Consider the following 19,246-nt stretch of genomic DNA (forward strand, 5'->3'; position numbering starts at 1 on the left):
GTGGAAGATGGATATTATTTGGTTTCAAACTAACGCTAACATTTTCCTTTTCCCATTTTGTTTCTTTTGTATGTGGTTGTTTTTGTAGGGAACGAAAAGACCTAGTGCTTCACAAAGTGTGCCAATGGCACCCGTTCATCCAAGGGCTCATAGGCTCCCTAAGGATTTACATACTTACTTGGTTTGGGAGCGTACTAATGAAAATTATACGGAATGGATGGATGTTTTAACTGAAAAAGAGGACCGTAAGTTTATATCTACGCGTTATCCTAATTGGGTACCTCTCGAGGTGGTCGGTTTAGCTGAGGAGGTACGCGAAATGTTGGTTCAACAGTATATTATAGGTCTTGGGAAACGAATTGGGTTTAATGATTGGTATGAGTTCTTTCACCTCGATCGTTCGTCTACAAAGTGTGGTGTTTGGAGTTCTTCTCAACTGCTAGTTTTGTCCCAACTGCCAGTCGTGATGATGAGGTGTTATTAACCTTTCAGTTGGGTGGTCAAATGCGCTCCATGATTATCATGGACATGGCCAACGCACTCACTATTTATGGGGATGCTCAGGTGGATGAGGATACTCTGGGTTCTTATCTGACTAGTTGTAATCGTTTCACTAATTCGTTTCAGCATGAGGTAGCTTGGTGCAACATGACTCATAAGCACAGTTACAAACCGAGTAGCAGCTCCTATACATTAATTAAAGACAATAGCCTTCGTATCATCCAGCGGTTTATTGCAAATACCATTAATCAGAGATGGCAAAATACAGAGAAAGTCAGCATTGCTGATTTGTTTTATCTTAGTCATTTGCGGGATGAGGAGATGGTTAACATTCCATATGGGGTCGCTAAGTCTCTTTGCAGGAGGGTCATAATCTTAAGCCCAACAATCATTTAAGTGGTGGTGTTTATGTTACTTTAATTGCTGAGTTCCTTGGTCTTTCGTTGACGCCTCTGCATGTTAGGCGTATTCAGCCGGCTAAGATTGAGAATGAGGGTACAAGGGCGCTTGGTGCCCAGGTTTATGAAGGTTGTAAAGTTTTGGTGAGAAAGAAGAAAAAGATTTGTAAGCATACCGGTATGCACGCTCAGTCTGAGGCTAATTTGACAGATCCCGATGAGGAGGAGGATGTGCCTCTGGCTGCTGATGTAGAGATGATCGAGGCTGGTAGTTCGAGTGGTGCTGGTTTGACTTGTGATTTTATTACAAGCCAATTTAGTGGGATGAGATTGCATACTGAGGGGCAGTTTACGGGTATGCGAGAGTATGTTGATTATCGTAGTAGGGTTGATCGGGAGTATTACGACGAGCAGAACCGATTGCTTCGTCAGAATGTTGATCAAGGTTTTGATCAGACTTGGTATAACCAAGCGGGTATTCGTGCTAATATACAGTGGACTCAACATTCCTTTGATCTTTATCGTCGTGACCCGCAGAATTTCATTCAACCAATTGCTCCCGGTTGGACTGACTGGGGAGGCCCAGGCTCACCTCGCCCTTCTTATGGCTATGATTTGGCCCTTGCCAGGCTCAAGCCGCCCACCAGCTTGCTATGTAGCAACAGCACCAGCAGTCTCAGCAATAACAACAGGATCAGCAAAACCCAGGACCAAGTGATGGGTCCTTCTGGGGGTTCTTTTGAGAAGCTTTTATGTTAATGGCGAGGGCGTGTATGTGCACATGTCTGGTTGTTAAGACAATTTTTAATTTATGTCTATTTTTATTTTGGATGACTGTTTTTGATATTTTTAAACTATGTACTTGGTTATTTTGATGGGGCGTTTCGGTACCGCGGTGGTACCACCCCATCCTTGCATGCGTGGTTTATTTTATTTGCAGGTTATGATGATTCGCATGATGTTAAAATTCAAAGACTAGCATTAAGTTCAGCAATTTATTGCATTTGATGATAATTGTGTGGTTCATGTTCGCGTGGATGCCGATGTTCTTATGCTGGCAGTAAGTTCAGTGCCATCATGCATCGTCTCTCCATGATCTTCGGATCTAAAAATTTGGGTTTTTATTTTTCTTTTCCCTTTTCACTATTGTCCTCTCGAATTTATCTTTAATTACAAGATTTCATGTAAATGAGGGCATTACATAATCTTAAGTGTAGGGGGGAGATAAATCCTCACGGACATTTGTCGCCAATTTGAAAATTTTATGGACTTTTTGATTAAGTTTTTGTTGAAAAAAAAAACATAATAAGGAAGCAAAGTCTTCCATTTAAAATAAAGGAAGCAAAGTCTTCCGGGATTTTAAAAAATCCAAATTGTAGGATGATTCAAGTACATCCATGAAAAAAGTCAAGTCTTCTGAATGCCCATCTTACTTGGTGTAGGAGACTTCCTAATCTACGTCATTTCATACTGACATTGGTAAATACTTCATTTTACGATGTATTACACTGATGTATCGTACTGTGGGAAGAAGAGCCTTGAGCTTCAACCTTGCTGTCTTTGTATGTAAAAGCAATGGCTTCGTGCTAGCGTTTGCTTAGACAACGCACGTCATGGCCAAAATCCATGGTACCCTTTAAAATACAGGAATGTAGTATCTGCTTTCTACATTTTCTTAAAACTAGCATAAAAGCTAGATGAGTGGGAAGTGGGGTCCAAGGACCTTAAATTAAATTAACAAGTGTTTAAACACTTCCGGGAGAATCGAGTCCTCCCATGTTGTTCTTAGGAAGTAAAGTCTTCCGAACTTGTAAGTAAAGTCTTGCAAGTTAAGTTAAGTTTGTTTCAAAAGACCATTGCTTGAAAGTAAAGTCTTTCAGGTTTCGTGCAATAGACCCTCCGAAAATTTTACACCCAAGGTAGGCCGCTTCAGTGCAACTACCCGTACGGCTGTCCCATAATCGGGAAGGCTTGTATACACACCGACTTTTGAGCCAAATCATGGAATTGATGGACCTCTTTATTAACCACGTGGGGCACTAATTCCACGAACCTCCGTCAATGCTTTCGCCCTACTATGAGAGAAACCATAGAGTTGTGATAGAAAGCTTGATGAGTGTCGGTCATCCTGTGCCCGGATTGACCATAAAGATAGGGGTAACCAGTCCCATACGCTTTGGCGCACCCACCTTAACCCAAATTCTGGAATTGACGGTTTATATATGGAATTGACGATCATTGGTATTTTGGGGGCATGGAGGTGAAAGAGGGATAGCCATAGCGGGTTGATGAGAGGATCATACTTTTTGAAGACATATACTTAATACACGATAGATTCCTTGGTGAACGGTAATTTTTATGATATTTATATCCTTGTTCATTTTGGGGGTTTACATCATGATTTCATGGTGATTGGAGCTTATGATTTATAACTTGTTGATTTTGAGTTAATTTTGGTGAGTTGATGGCTATCCCGTGAATCCTACATAATTGGTCGAAGTCAAGGAGGTCAAAAGTTTGAGTTTATGATATTTTATATTTGATAATTGATGTTTTGATGACCTTTGCGAAGAGGAAGTTGACTTTGACCGGGCAAATGGTTATGATGGGTAGATTTAGGCTTGAATTGTGGTTAATTTGATAGTTTTGTTGAAGACTTGAACCTTATGCTTGCTATATTGAAGACTACGCGGTATGGAATTATTGCTTCTAAAGATTGATATCAGTATGTCTTGATTTCTTAATTGTTGAAGACTTGTCCAAGTGTGTTTATTCCTATATTAGTGATTTTATTTGAAGATAGACTTGCTTGAGGACAAGCAAGATTCAAGTGTGGGGGATTTAATATCGCTAAAATTTTACATATTTTACATCGCGATATCGGTTCTGTATTGTTGTTTATTCGAGGAAATGTGAAGACTATTGTTATTTATTGAGCTAAAATGATAAATATAGCTCCAGAGGTCTTCGGGTTAGTGTTTTGGTGGTTTCTTGCTAAGTATTGGTGATATTTGAGCTTAAAGTACGTTTGGATGCAAGAAAATGAAGTTTTGCTAAGTCTGGAGTGTATCACGGTCGTGATAGGTGGTGTCCCGGTCGTAATAAGTTAGCAGGGATTGACAAAAATCGAAAAAATGTTGATCACGGTCGCGATATAGGCATCGCGGACGCGATGTTGTCTCGAACTAGTGACTTTTTGTTTAACTATAAATACTCGAGGTTTTTAACCCTAAAGAGGTGTGCATTTTTCCAGCTACGAATTAAGGAGTTCTTTGAAGACCTAAACCTTACCATTGAAAACTTGCTCATTATTTACTTCTATTCAGTTAATCATAACGTTTGGTACTCGTTTTCATTATCAGTTTATCGTTGTAATCATGAATACTCTTGGTTTTTATTGTTTGATTGTTCTTTGCTACTTTAATATGCTAGGCTAAATCAGTTTGGTGTTTGCTTGAATGTGAAACTACAAATATTGAATTGTTCTATCTTATGGATTTAATGTTTTGATGATTGAAATTGATTGTGTTTGGTTAAAGATCCATTCTTATGCATGTTCTTAGTTCTTAATTCAATTACATAGGTTGTTAATCATTTAATGTGAGTTAGATTTGAGATACAATCTATGCTTCAACACTTAGGTGATCTAGACAATTAAAAAAGTGATTTCAAGTGATTGTGTCATTGATTTAATTGCTAATTGAAAGACTTGTGAATTGCATGATAGTGAAATTGTTGCAAGTGATTGTGATAATTAGGACTTTATGTGAGTTTAGTCCAAACCAAATTTCATTAGTTTCTATCAAATATAGTTTAATCTCTTGAAGTGAGTTTATGTTAGTTTACCAACTTTGATTAATTAGAACTTTGTGAAAAGTCATACAACAATATTTAGAACATAATAATCGGTAATAATTGCAAGAACAATCCATATTAGTAGTGAATCATTCAAGTGGGCACTGTTTTATCTTTATTGTTAATTCATTTCATTTTACTTCATGTTGATTGCGTGAATTGAAATACAAACCAAATCTTTAAATTGAATTCTAGGATAATTATCAGTGTTAAGATCTTCATTAAACTGATCTCTGTTGAATGAACTGGTCAATTACTTATAGATTACTGCCTTGATCAAGTTATAGTTGCCTGTAAGTGTGTGATAATTGTTAAGTTTTTAGCTAGTTATTTTAAGGTACGATTTCACATATCAGTCGTATATAAAATTGAACATCAATAGACAATAAATACATCAGGAAACTTACAAAAATGAGTTAAATTGAACCCATTATTTGATTGAAGGTAAGAACCGAGAAGAATTTGTGGTAGGAGATCATCCGAGGTGGTATGTAACTGGATTCGGTCATAACATCGACTTTGTACTTTTTAAACAAAGTATATGTTTTTGTATTGTGTCCCACCGGGTGTGCCAATTGTTTGTACAATTATTGACGGACCTTATCGAAGAGATAAGTATGTCAATGCCAGGTCACGAAGAGAATGAAATATAAGTGCATGTGGAGTGTGTTTTCTTTTGTTGGCGGTTCCCCGAAGGTAGCGAGTATTATAACTGCTTTCCGCCACCGAAAGATGTTTGAGAGTGTGTGTGATACTAGGGAGATGAATATAAAAGGGTTTACCTTGTACATGAAGATATATATGAAGGTATATATGAAGGTATAACGAAGGTATAATGATACATGATTGTATGTATCAAATGTGAGTAAATGAGAATGTGTAGAGTTTAAGTGATGGATAGCATGAGAGCGTGTCCCCCATCCAGAGTTAAACCCTCACTATTTATAATGAAGGAATGTAAAGTGTGGCTTGCACTAGTCAATTCCCAATGCTCTATAATCAGTTCTCAAGGTATTGTAACATCAGCTCCAAGGTACTGTAGATCAGTTCTCAAGGCAGTCAAAGATGCTCTGTATTCAGTTCCCAATGCTCTGTAGTATCAGTTCCCAATGCTTTGTAAAGATATCCTTGACTTTCTAAAAATGCCCATTATACTTTTGGAAAGAAATAATATTCCTTTCATTTGACTCAAGCTTGACTGAGGCTATCGAGCCAATATATTGCTTCGTTGCTGGACTTAGCTTCGTTGCTGGACTTAGCTTCATTGATGGACTTAGCTTCGTTGATGGACTCAGCTTCGTATGAAGACTTGGCTTCGTCGATGAACTTAGCTTCGTAGATGGGCTTAGCTTCGTTGATGGACTTAGCTTCATTGATGGACTTAGCTTCGTATGAAGACTTAGCTTCGTAATTCTCATGTTTAGCAGAGGTTAATGTATTGGAGGTAGGGTACACTATCAAATATCATTACTATAAACTACCATCTAGTAGATCTTCATCTCAAATAGAATTATCACACTATCCCGAACGGAGAGTTTCAAAGTCAATCCATCCAACCGTTAGAATAACATTCATGTATGACATTATGCTTGATCAATAACATACTTACTCAAAAAAAATTGAATCCATCATATTATTTAATTAAATGAATTACAAGCATTAAAGCTAATAATACAAGTCATTAAAAGTAATCGTTTCATCCTCAAATGTGTTTAAAAATCATTGTGGACATCATGAATAGGTTAGTGGTGCCAATGGAGCCCTCACGAGGAAGCTTGTGAGGGTTAATAGTTGGAAGTGCTTAATACGATGAGATAAAATGTTTAATGAAAAAGATAAAACTCAATAAATATATATCTTTTTAAAGCAAGATAATTTTATATATATGGCTCTATTAATCGAGTCAACAGCAAGCGTCAATTTATTGACGACTTAACTGTCGCTTAGAGCTTAAATTGAACTCCAGGCAGGTTTAAAACCCATGGAAATTTGATTTTACCATTTTCATGGCGTCTCACACTTTTTGTAAGAGGGAGGACTTTATCTACACTTGGGGTGTTTCACCCTGGATGGAGAAATGACTTTTCTTTATTCTAGATTAGGAGAATGATTGTCTACATCTTACCTCTTTCATACCTCACTTATATAACATGGTTTTGTTGTTGTTGTTGTATAATTTTATATATGAATTTTCTAAATATAGTCTAAGAGTTATACTTAAGATCTTAAAGCATTCTTAATTAACTTGTAACATGCTAATATCTACCTTACTATATAGTCAATTCATACCCGGAACATGTTTAATTTAATCAATTAAACGTGTTAATTTAATCAATTAGACGTGTCATTTACAATTAGACGTGTTAATTTAATCAATTAGACGTGTTCCGGGAACACGTCTAATTGACAAAAAAGGAGAACATGTCTAATTGAGTTTATTAGACCGGTTCAAGGAACCGCACTAATTAGCATAATCAATTAGTGCTGTGTCATCTAGACGTGTTAAATAACACGTCTAAATGAGATTTTCCACACGTCTAAATGAGCCGAAATGTAGTAGTGTATCTTTTTAATCAGTGACGAATCTAGAATCAAAATTGTGTTAATTTGCAATTTTGTTTTCAAAAAAATTACTATTTACTTCTATAAAAATTACTAACTTTAAAAATATATGAGGTCATATCTATAAATTTAGTGATTTTCGATACGATTTTAATAGTATATTACCAAAAATAGCAGGGTCAAGGGACTCCATTTGCTTCCTCTTAAAGTCGTCACAGTTTTTAATAATCACCGTACTTATCTTTTATACAATCATTTAAGATATTTTCTTTTTAAACATTGAAGCTTTTAGAGTTATGATTAGAAAATTTATTTTATATATTAGTATAATAAATAATAAATAAAGTATACAAGTACACCTCGATATGTACCAGAGTGAACACGAAGTGATTATAAAACGTATGGTCAACTAAATAATTAATAATCTACCCTATGGATATTGATATATGATACCATGCTATTTCTTCTTTGCACGCTGTACTCGGGCCCAATAGGGAAGTTAGGGATGACAAACATATATGTAACCAATGTGAAAAACCTAAAATTCAACATTTTTCAGGTTCGGGTCTATAGTTGAGTATGAGAATGGATTTAAGTTTTTAGCAGGTTCGAGTACGGAGATGATTTTAGATACAAACCTGTATATCGATCCGTATACTAAAAATGACCCGAATTTGTATACCCGACTCATTAAATTAAAGTAATAATAATTAATAATATTATAAAACGAGCAGGATCGAGCCCGCTCGTTGCTGGTGGGTCCTAAATCCATATAAACATAAATAGACTCCAACAAGCAAACAGTCATCGCGCATTGCTGAGGAAAATCGTTTGCAACAATAGATTTCAATATATATATTAAACATTACTCCATTTTAATAGTTTACTATAATATGTGATAATGCTAAAAACGAACATATATTTCATAGCATTATCCCTCAAGAAAGACAAGCTTTTAGTTGCAATTGTTCTATTTACAAGTGATATTCGTTTAAATAATAAAAGGTGAAGACAAAAGACAGATTCGACAAATTGAAGACGCAAACGACCAAAAAGCTCAAAAGTACAAAGTACAATCAAAGTGGTTCCAATTATTGATAAGAAACGTCTCAAAATTACAAGAGTACAAGACGCAAAACGCAAAGTACAAGATATTAAATTATACGCAAGGACGTTCGAAAATCCGGAACCGGGACCAAAGTCAACTCTCAACGCTCGACGCAACGGACTAAAAATTACAAGTCAACTATGCGCACGAATATAATATAATATTTAAATAATTCTTAAAATTATTTATATATTATATATATTATTATAAACCGTCGACAAGTAAAGAAACAAAGTCTTGTGAGCTGGAAAAAGGGGCCATGCGATCGCATGGCCTGGAAGGCAAAAGTCCATGCGATCGAATAGCAGTAGGTGACAGCCCACATTGCTATAAATTCGCATGTTTTGGTTCAATATATCCATTTTTTTCTTCTTTCTCTCATACGTAAAGATATATATATATATATATTATATTTTAATTTTAATTTTAATTTTAAATTCCAATAATAAGGGTATGTTAGCGAATGTTGTAAGGGTGTAAGTCGAAATTCTGTCCGTGTAACGCTACGCTATTTTTAATCACTGTAAGTTATCGTTAATGTTATTTTTAAATTAATGTCTCGTAGCTAAGTTATTATTATGCTTATTTAATGCCGAAGTAATCATGATGTTGGGTTGAATATTAAAATTGGGTAATTGGGCTTTATACCATAATTGGGGTTTGGATAAAAGAACGACACTTGTTGAAATTAGACTATGGGCTATTAATGGGTTTTATATTAACTAAACGATACCTCGTTAAATTAATATATAGACTTATAATTTGACGTATTTATATATAACCACATACGCTTGACTGGGTACGGTGGGCGGGATATCTATAATTACCAATAATTGTTCATTTTACCGGACACGGAACTGGATTAATAGTTAATAGACTTGTTGAAACAGGGGTGGATTACATTCAAGGGTAATTGGTGTAATTGTTAACAAAGTAGTAAAACCTTAGTTTACATGCAGTCGATAACCTGATGTATTCATTAAACAAAGTATTAAAACCTTGTTACAATTCGAATCCCCAATTAGTTGGAATATTTGACTTCGGGAATAAGAATAATTTGACGAAGACTTTCGCATTTTATGATTATGACTGATGGACTATTATGGACAAATCCGTATGGACATATCGATTAATCCAGGACAAAGGACAATTAACCCATGGGAATAAACTAAAAACAACACGTCAAACATCATGATTACGGAAGTTTAAATAAGCATAATTCCTTTATTTCATATTTAATTTCCTTTATTTTATATTTAATTGCACTTTTAATTATCGCACTTTTTGTCATTGTATTTAATTGCACTTTTAATTATCGTACTCTTTAATTGTCATACTTTTTATTTATCGCATTTTTATTTATCGCAATTTCATTATCGTTATTTACTTTACGCTTTAAATTAAGTTGTATTTATTTTTAATATTTTACATTAGGTTTTAATTGCAACTAAAGTTTTAAAATCGACAAACCGGTCATTAAACGGTAAAAACTCCCTTTTATAATAATAATATTACTTATATATATTTGTATTTTTATAAATTTAAAACTAATATAGCGTTAAGCTTGTTTAATTTTCCCTGTGAAACGAACCGGACTTACTAAAAACTACACTACTGTACGATTAGGTACACTGCCTATAAGTGTTGTAGCAAGATTTAGGTATATCCATTCTATAAATAAATAAATATCTTGTGTAAAATTGTATCGCATTTAATAGTATTTCGTTGTAAAAATAATACTATTTCATATACCCCTCGCATAACATCAAGTATTTTTGGCGCCGCTGCAGGGGAACACATAAACGCCGAAAGCGCAACGCTAAATATATATAAAAAAAGATTTTTATTAATTTTTAGTTTACTTTTATAAAAATACGCTTTTGCAAAAATACGTTTTAAAAATACAAAAATATAAAAAGAAAAACAAAATTTAAATATTTTTAAGAGATTGTTAAATATATAAGTTTTATAAAGTTTCTTTATTTTTATTTTAGTTTGTAAAAATTTAAGTTTTATATAAATATTTTGTATAAATATAAAACAGAAAAAAAAACAGTCGAGGCCCGTACTGTAGCAGCCCAGATGTGGCCCGAAACCCTAGCCCATGCGATCGCATGAGCTCGAAGGCAAATTCTCATGCGATCGCATGAGGGGTTCTGACACGCCCTAATTGATTCTCGTACAACAATCATTACGGAGTAGAATTATTAATTATTATTAATTATAACCCTAATTAGGGTTTAAATTATTTAATTATTTAGTTTAGTTTTTATTTAATTTGTTTTATTTAGTTTAATTAGTTTTAATAAATTATAAAATTAATAGTTTTATAAAATAAATAATATAAAAATAATATTTTTATAAAAATTGTACTTTTTACAACTTTAAGTATATTTTTATATTTTGTTCGTTTTTAGCGTAATATTTGTATTTTTCGTTCGTATTTAGTTTTAAGTCATAGTTTTTGCCATAGTTATTTTTATTTTTTTAGATTTTTAGGATTTGCCGTAAAATCCCTTAAGTGCTTTTTCTTTTTACTAAGATTTAGGTGTTTTAGAATTTTGCGACGCTGTTCTAAGATTTTAGTACCTTTTTAAGTTATTGCCATTTTGGGATATAGTTTTTCTTTTAAGCTTTAATATTTTTTTAGACGCAACTTTTAATTCTTAATTTTTAGTTCCTTTTTAAGTTTCGACGAGCTACTTTCTTATTTTTATTTTTATACGCTTATTTTTCGACCTTTTATTTTTCGACGTTTTTCAACGCGCTCTTTTTCTTTCTTATTTCTCGACGCTCTAGTTTTTAGGACTTAGATTTTTTTCTATTTCTTATCTAAAATTTCTTTAAATTTAAACGAAAAATTATTTTAAGTGGTTAAATTGATAGATATCAAAATTTTCTGGTTCGTAGTAATAGTTGGATTTGTACGTGGACCGGGTTATTGGAGCCAAACAGTACTCAATTATATTGAGACCAAACGAATCCTGCCCCTCTGCTGCATCTTTTGGCTATTCGAAACGTGGGCAAAATCAGAAAAGTCTATTAATTGGATAACTTATATAATTTTTCTTTCTTTTTAAAAACTAATAGGATATTCAGTGAATGCACCGAGCAAAACGTTCACCGCCTTTTGTACGTTCACCACCTGTAACCAGATCAAGACATCTAGCAAATATTGTCGCCGTTGATTTTTCTTTAGAATCGTCATCCAGTCGACCAAGTACTCCAACTCAAATTTCCGATAATCCATTTTTTGAACCCGACCTCACAATTGAGAATCCGGAGAATATTCAGGGACAATTCATAGATCCTGAACCACTAATCTTTCCTCCGGAACCACCAATCATTCAAACAGAGATTGTCGAGGAACCAACCATTAAATCAGAATCCTATAGTGATTCAGATTCAACAAATTCAATTATGGAAAATCTGGAACCTCTAAGTATGGAAGACCGAATGCGAGCTAAACGCACTGGCCAAGGTCACACAATTACTCAACCTGACATTAATGCACCAGATTATGAAATCAAAGGACAAATCCTACATATGGTGACTAATCAATGCCAATTTAGTGGTGCGCCGAAGGAAGATCCAAATGAACATCTTCGTACATTTAATAGGATCTGCACTCTATTTAAAATCCGAGAAGTGGAGGATGAACAGATATATCTTATGTTATTTCCCTGGACTTTAAAGGGAGAAGCCAAAGATTGGTTGGAATCGTTACCTGAAGGGGCGATTGATACATGGGACGTTTTAGTTGAAAAATTTCTTAAACAATTCTTTCCGGCATCTAAAGCCGTGAGACTTCAAGGAGAAATTGTTACATTCACACAAAAGCCAAATGAAACTTTATATGAAGCATGGACAAGATTTGGAAAATTATTGAGAGGATGTCCGCAACATGGTTTAGACACCTGTCAAATAGTACAAATATTCTACCAAGGATGCGACATCACTACACGAAAAGACATCGATATAGCAGCTGGTGGTTCCATTATGAAGAAAACCGCAACTGATGCTTATAAAATTATTGATAACACTGCTTCCCACTCACATGAGTGGCACCAAGAAAAAAATATCGTTAGATCATCTAAAGCAGCTAGAGCAGATTCTAGCCATGACTTAGATTCCATTTCCGCAAAGATAGATGCTGTCGAGAGACGAATGGAAAAGATGACTAAAGATATTCACTCAATACGAATTAGTTGTGAGCAGTGTGGAGGACCACATTTAACAAAAGATTGTCTCAGTATTGAACTAACAATGGAACAAAGAGAGAATGTTTCATACATAAACCAAAGGCCTGGAAATAATTATCAGAATAATTATCAATCGCCAAGACCAATCTACAATCAAAACCAGAACTATAACCGAAATGTTCCATACAACAACCAACAAGGTCCTAGTAATCAACAAGTATCTAACAATACTTACAATCAGCAAAGACCAATTTTTCAAAATAAACCACCACAAACCGATGATAAAAAGCCAAATTTAGAAGACATGATGTCGAAGCTAGTTGATTCTCAAACACAATTTTTCACATCTCAGAAACAAACGAATGAACAAAATGCTTAAGCATTTAGAAATCAACAAGCTTCTATTCAAAATCTGGAACAAGAAGTAAGTAACCTATCAAGATTGATAGGTGAAAGAAAACCGGAAAGTCTACCTAGTGATACTAATGCTAACCCCCCAGAATGAAACAGCTAAAGCCATTACCACAAGAAGTGGTATTACACTTAAACCACCTGAAATACCTGTAATTTCTGATGACTCTATTCCTACTCCACAAGAACCACAGTCTGAACAAGATAAGAAAAAAACCGGTAGTTGAAAAGGTTAATGAAGATAACACAGTTAAGGCTAAACCTTATGTTAAACCATACCAACCACCACTTCCTTACCCGAGTAAAATGAGAAAAGAGAGACTTGAAGCCGAGCAATCTAAATTCTTGGATATGTTTAAACAGATAAATGTCAATCTTCCTTTCATTGATGTGATTTCAGGAATGCCTAGATATGCTAAATTTCTGAAAGATCTAATCACAAATAGAAAGAAAATGGAAGAACTCTCGGCTGTTACTATGAATGCTAATTGTTCTGCAGTACTGTTGAATAAGATACCCGAAAAACTATCTGATCCAGGAAGTTTCACAATTCCATATTTTCTGGGTAATCTTAGTTCAATAGAAGCATTGGCAGATTTTGGTGCTAGTATAAATTTAATGACGTATTCCCTATACGTTAAACTAGACCTTGGAGAATTGAAACCAATACGAATAAGCATACAACTAGCAGATCGATCAGTAAAATATCCTAGAGGGATAATGGAAAATATGCTAGTTAAAGTTGGTACTTTAGTATTTCCAGTAGATTTTGTTATTCTGGACATGGAAGAAGATTCTCGAGTACCTCTCATATTAGGAAGACCATTCTTAAACACAGCCAAAGCAATAATAGACGTGTTTAGTAAGAAACTGACCCCAAGTATAGAGGACGAGAGTGTTACATTTTCAGTTGATAGAGCAATGCAACAACCGCAATCTGCAGATGATACATGTTATTATATTCAAACTATAGAATCACATGCAGAATTGTTAGAAGAATTTCCAGAATTACAAGGAACAGGAGAATGTTCTTTAGGAGAAAGTACTGAACCAATTGATGAAAATGAAATGTTATCTACACTTATGGCTAATGGATATGAACCAACAACAGAAGAAATTCAAATGCTAAAAGAAGAAGACAGATATCGATATAAATCATCGATAGAAGAACCACCGATATTAGAGTTAAAGCCACTTCCAAACCATTTGGAATATGCTTATTTACATGGTGAATCTGAATTACCTGTAATAATATCGTCTTCTCTTACTGAAAATGAAAAATCTCAACTCATTTCTGTGTTAAAAGCTCATAAATTAGCTATTGCATGGAAAATTCATGATATTAAAGGAATAAGTCCTTCGTATTGCACACATAAAATCCTTATGGAAGAAGGTCATAAAACGTATGTGCAATGCCAACGAAGACTAAATCCTAATATGCAAGATGTTTTTAAGAAAGAAATTATTAAACTGCTTGATGCAGGTTTAATTTATCCAATTTCTGATAGTCCATGGGTAAGCTCAGTTCAATGCGTACCTAAGAAGGGTGGCATGACGGTCATTACAAATGAGAAAAATGAGCTTATTCCTACTAGGACTGTAACAGGATGGCGTGTTTGTATTGATTATAGAAAATTAAATGACGCCACCAGAAAAGATCACTTTCCTTTACCTTTCATTGATCAAATGTTGGAAAGATTAGCCGGAAACAGTTACTATTGTTTTCTTGATGGTTTTTCCGGATACTTTCAAATTCCAATAGCACCCGAGGACCAAGAGAAAACTACATTCACGTGCCCTTATGGTACTTTTGCTTACAAACGTATGTCATTTGGACTTTACAACTCCCCTGCAACCTTTCAAAGGTGCATGATGGCGATTTTTCATGACATGATAGAAGAATGCATGGAAGTTTTCATGGATGACTTTTCAGTCTTCGGTGATACATTTGAATCATGTCTAGTTAATCTTGAACAAATTCTTATTAGATGCGAACAATCAAATCTAGTACTTAATTGGGAGAAATGTCATTTCATGGTTAAAGAAGGCATCGTTCTTGGTCATAAAATTTCAAAGGAAGGAATTGAAGTGGATAGAGCTAAAGTAGATGTAATTGCTAAACTTCCACATCCCACCAATGTTAGAGGAGTTAGGAGTTTTCTAGGGCATGCCGGTTTTTACCGACGTTTCATAAAAGATTTTTCTAAAATTGCCACTCCTATGAATAAACTCCTAGAAAAGGATGCTCCATTCATCTTTTCAGATGAATGCATCAAATCTTTTAATATACTTAAAGAAAAACTCACTAATGCATCGATCATGATAACTTCAAATTGAAATTTATCGTTTGAACTAATGTGCGATGCAAGTGATTTTGCAATGGGAGCCGTTTTAGGACAAAGGATTGAAAAACGATTTCAACCTATATATTATGCTAGTAAGACGTTACAAGGAGCACAAACGAATTACACGACTACTGAAAAAGAACTCCTTGCTATTGTTTTTGCTTTTGACAAATTTCGTTCATATCTCGTTCTAGCTAAAACGGTGGTCTATACCGACCATTCTGCTCTTAGATACCTATTTTCGATACAAGATGCCAAACCACGATTAATCTGTTGGATCTTACTCTTACAAGAGTTCGATATTGAAATCCGAGATAAAAAGGGAGCAGAAAATCTCGCAGCTGATCATCTTTCTCGTCTTGAAAATCCTGAATTAGAAGTTCTAAATGAATCGGCCATACAAGACAACTTTCCTGATGAATATCTATTGAAGATAGATTATAATGAAATTCCATGGTTTGCAGACTATTCAAACTATTTAGTATGTGGATTCCTTGAAAAAGGACTGTCGTACCAAAAACGAAAGAAATTCTTAAGTGATATAAAACACTATTTCTGGGAAGATCCACATTTGTTTAAAAGTTATCCCGATGGAATAATACGCCGATGTGTATTCGGAGATGAAGCTAGTCAAATCTTAAACCATTGTCACACAGGACCAACAGGAGGGCATTATGGGCCTCAACTTACAGCAAGAAAAGTTTACGATGATGGATTCTATTGGCCTACAATTTTCAAAGACGCACACCTTCTTTGCAAATCCTGTGATGCTTGTCAAAGGGCCGGAAAAATAAGTCAACGTGATGAAATGCCACAAAATGTCATTCAAGTATGTGAAGTATTTGACATTTGGGGTATTGACTTTATGGTTCCATTTCCAAAATCTCATAATAATCTCTACATTCTCGTTGCCATTGATTATGTATCTAAATGGACGGAAGCACAAGCTCTCCCAACTAACGATGCACGAGTTGTAATCAACTTCTTAAAACGTCTTTTTGCTAGGTTTGGAACACCGAAAGCTTTAATAAGTGATCGGGGTACTCATTTTTGTAATAATCAACTTGAAAAAGTTCTCAAAAGATATGGAGTAACTCATAAAATCTCAACTGCTTATCATCCACAAACAAGTGGACAAGTTGAAAATACCAACCGAGCTTTAAAATGTATTCTAGAGAAAACCGTAGGATCAAATCCGAAGGAATGGTCCATGAAATTGGAGGATGCACTCTGGGCTTTTAGAACAGCCTACAAAACTCCAATTGGAACCACACCTTTTAGACTCGTTTACGGAAAAGCATGTCATCTTCCAGTAGAAATTGAACACAAAGCATTTTGGGCTTTGAAGACATGTAATCTTGATTTACAGGAAGCCGGACGTCTACGATTAAGTCAACTAAATGAATTAGAAGAATTAAGACATGAATCATACGAAAATTCATTAATCTATAAAGAAAGAACGAAGAAATGGCATGATAAAAGAATCAGAAGTTCAAAAGAATTTAAAGAAGGAGACAGAGATCTTCTTTTCAATTCACGATTCAAGCTATTTCCTGGAAAATTGAAATCAAGATGGTCTGGACCATTCATAGTCAAAAGAGTTTTCCCATACGAAACAATAGAGTTAATAAATTCAAATGGGATTGAATTTAAAGTTAATGGTCACAGAGTTAAACATTACATATATGGTCCGATGGAAGTTGACAATGAAGTCAATCATAATTTCACCACCCAAGAAAACCCTCAAAATGAAAACATAAATATGTTATCAACAACATATGAAAAATCAAAATTGGAAAATAGGGAGGATTCAAATTGGAGTGATGAAGAAGAATTCTTATACAAACCTCCCGTTCTAAGAAACGAAGAAACATGTGAACAAGAAGTTCAGATAGAATTGAAAGAACACCCGAAAAAGGTTTACAAACCAACTCGACTTACTAAAGCAGTAGACCCGGGTGAATTTATCATTTCTTGCTTGCTTAATGATGGTGTTGTATATAATGGACTCGCAGATTTAGGAGCAAGTACAAATATTATGCCTCTTTCCTTATACAAAAGATTAGGTATGGGTAAATTAAAACCAACCAAAATAGGTGTTCAATCATTTGACCTAACCATTAAACACCCGGTTGGAATAGCAAATAATTTACTTGTTAACGTGGGAAGTTTAACCTTTGTTGCAAACTTCATAGTGATTAATATGGAGGAAAATCTTGATATTCCTCTAATTTTAGGTCGCCCATTTTTAGTAATCACCGAGGCATTCTTTGATGTAAGAGAAGGTAGAATGACACTTAGGGATGGTGATAAATCGATCACCTTTGTGAACCGAAAGTTTAGATCTCCACCAACCAAAACTATTAAACCAATAAAAACGCGTAAGTGTGGGGAAGATGAAGAAACACTTAATGATGATACGATCACAAAGAACCCCGTTGATGATAAGAAATTAGATGAACCCGTTTTTAACAGTTCAACAAAGAAACTTTATAAACGGATTCACGATGCTAGGATTAAGGGAAACTTTAAGTTATGTAACCGATTAATATCCAATTTATCGCCAAAAGAAAAGGCGATGTTAGTTGAAGTTGTGAAAGTTACGGAGGAAATCAACAAATGGATTGAAGTAAAAGTCAAAGATATACAAGTTGTTGATGATCCAATTGAAAATAACGTTAATCACAATTTCAACTAAGTGTGGGGAGGTTCGAATCTTTTTAGGGTAATATGTATTTCTGTTAGAATTAGATTTTCTGTTTTCGTGTAGTTCTCGAAAATGGAATCCGAATGGTCTTTCCCTAGCAGACCCTAAAGAACTAGTCTTCTCCTCCCATTCTGAATTTTTATTTTTTTTAGGTTTTACGAGACGAAGACTTCCTGTGAATTAAACCATGGTCTAATGCTACACGCTTTGACCACTAAACGTAATAATGACACCCTTCCAAGTGAATTGGTATCATTAATCAGAGGTAAATTGGATGGAGTAAGAAAAGAATCCAGGAACGAAAATAATAAGTTACATTTTGATAAAGGAAAATCAAAATCCGCAGCGAAAAGAAGAGCACGACACCTTGAAAGATGTCACAAATGCGGAAAATGGTCACACGAAGGAAAATGCTCGACGAATCAGACATATTCCAATACCGAATTCGTTACTTTATGCAGAGATGGACCGTTCATATGTTTCGAAGAAAAAACGTTGAATGCTCGAGGTTACGCCTATGTAGCTATGGAAAACGAATTAGTCCGACTATCTTATGAGTGGGCTAAAGCAGGTCACTAAGAATTCTATTTCACAGGTAAGTATGTACAGTTTTTATTTTTATTTTATTGCTTTTAACCTTTTGATAATAAACGCTAAATCGTTCGCTATAAAGTTTTAAATTGATATTCAATAAAATTAGGTTTTGCGACCGAAATTATTGATATCATACAAAAATTTATTACATCACTGCGAAATTTACCGTTTATTCTTAAGGTATAAATATCTTTAATCAATCAACCCAAAATATTTCAGAAATTCGTCAGGAGTAAAACTATGTAATATAGCCGAAATTACTTTACCGAAAAGAGAGGCGTATATTTTTGATAATATTTGATTGATTAAAGTGGGATAAGAGACCAAAAAGATTTTTAATTTTATTTTTACCATGTTTTTAAAATTAATATTTAAATATTAATTTATTATTGCAAACTTTTTAAAATTAATATATTTAAGTTTGTAAATATTTGAAAAATTAATATTTTTAATATAAGTTTGTTGTATAAAAATAAAAATATAATTTAAGTTTGGTGTGAATTTTTAATTTTAATAATATGAATTTTTAATTTTATGCATTTTAAATTTAAGTTTGGTGAGAA

General features: G+C 34.2%; 1 non-coding gene and 1 pseudogene across 1 annotated transcript; both read right to left on the reverse strand.

Moving 5' to 3' along the window:
- Nucleotides 1-5,942: 5,942 nt before the first annotated feature.
- LOC139886928 (uncharacterized) overlaps nucleotides 5,943-19,246 on the reverse strand; it is a 223,380-nt pseudogene continuing 210,076 nt past the window's right edge.
- On the reverse strand, nucleotides 12,229-12,335 carry LOC139886915 (small nucleolar RNA R71). The gene has a single exon (XR_011772775.1). It is a non-coding gene; the product is annotated as a small nucleolar RNA R71 (small nucleolar RNA).

Source organism: Rutidosis leptorrhynchoides, chromosome 1, assembly GCF_046630445.1.
Source record: "Rutidosis leptorrhynchoides isolate AG116_Rl617_1_P2 chromosome 1, CSIRO_AGI_Rlap_v1, whole genome shotgun sequence".
NCBI lineage: Eukaryota > Viridiplantae > Streptophyta > Magnoliopsida > Asterales > Asteraceae > Rutidosis > Rutidosis leptorrhynchoides.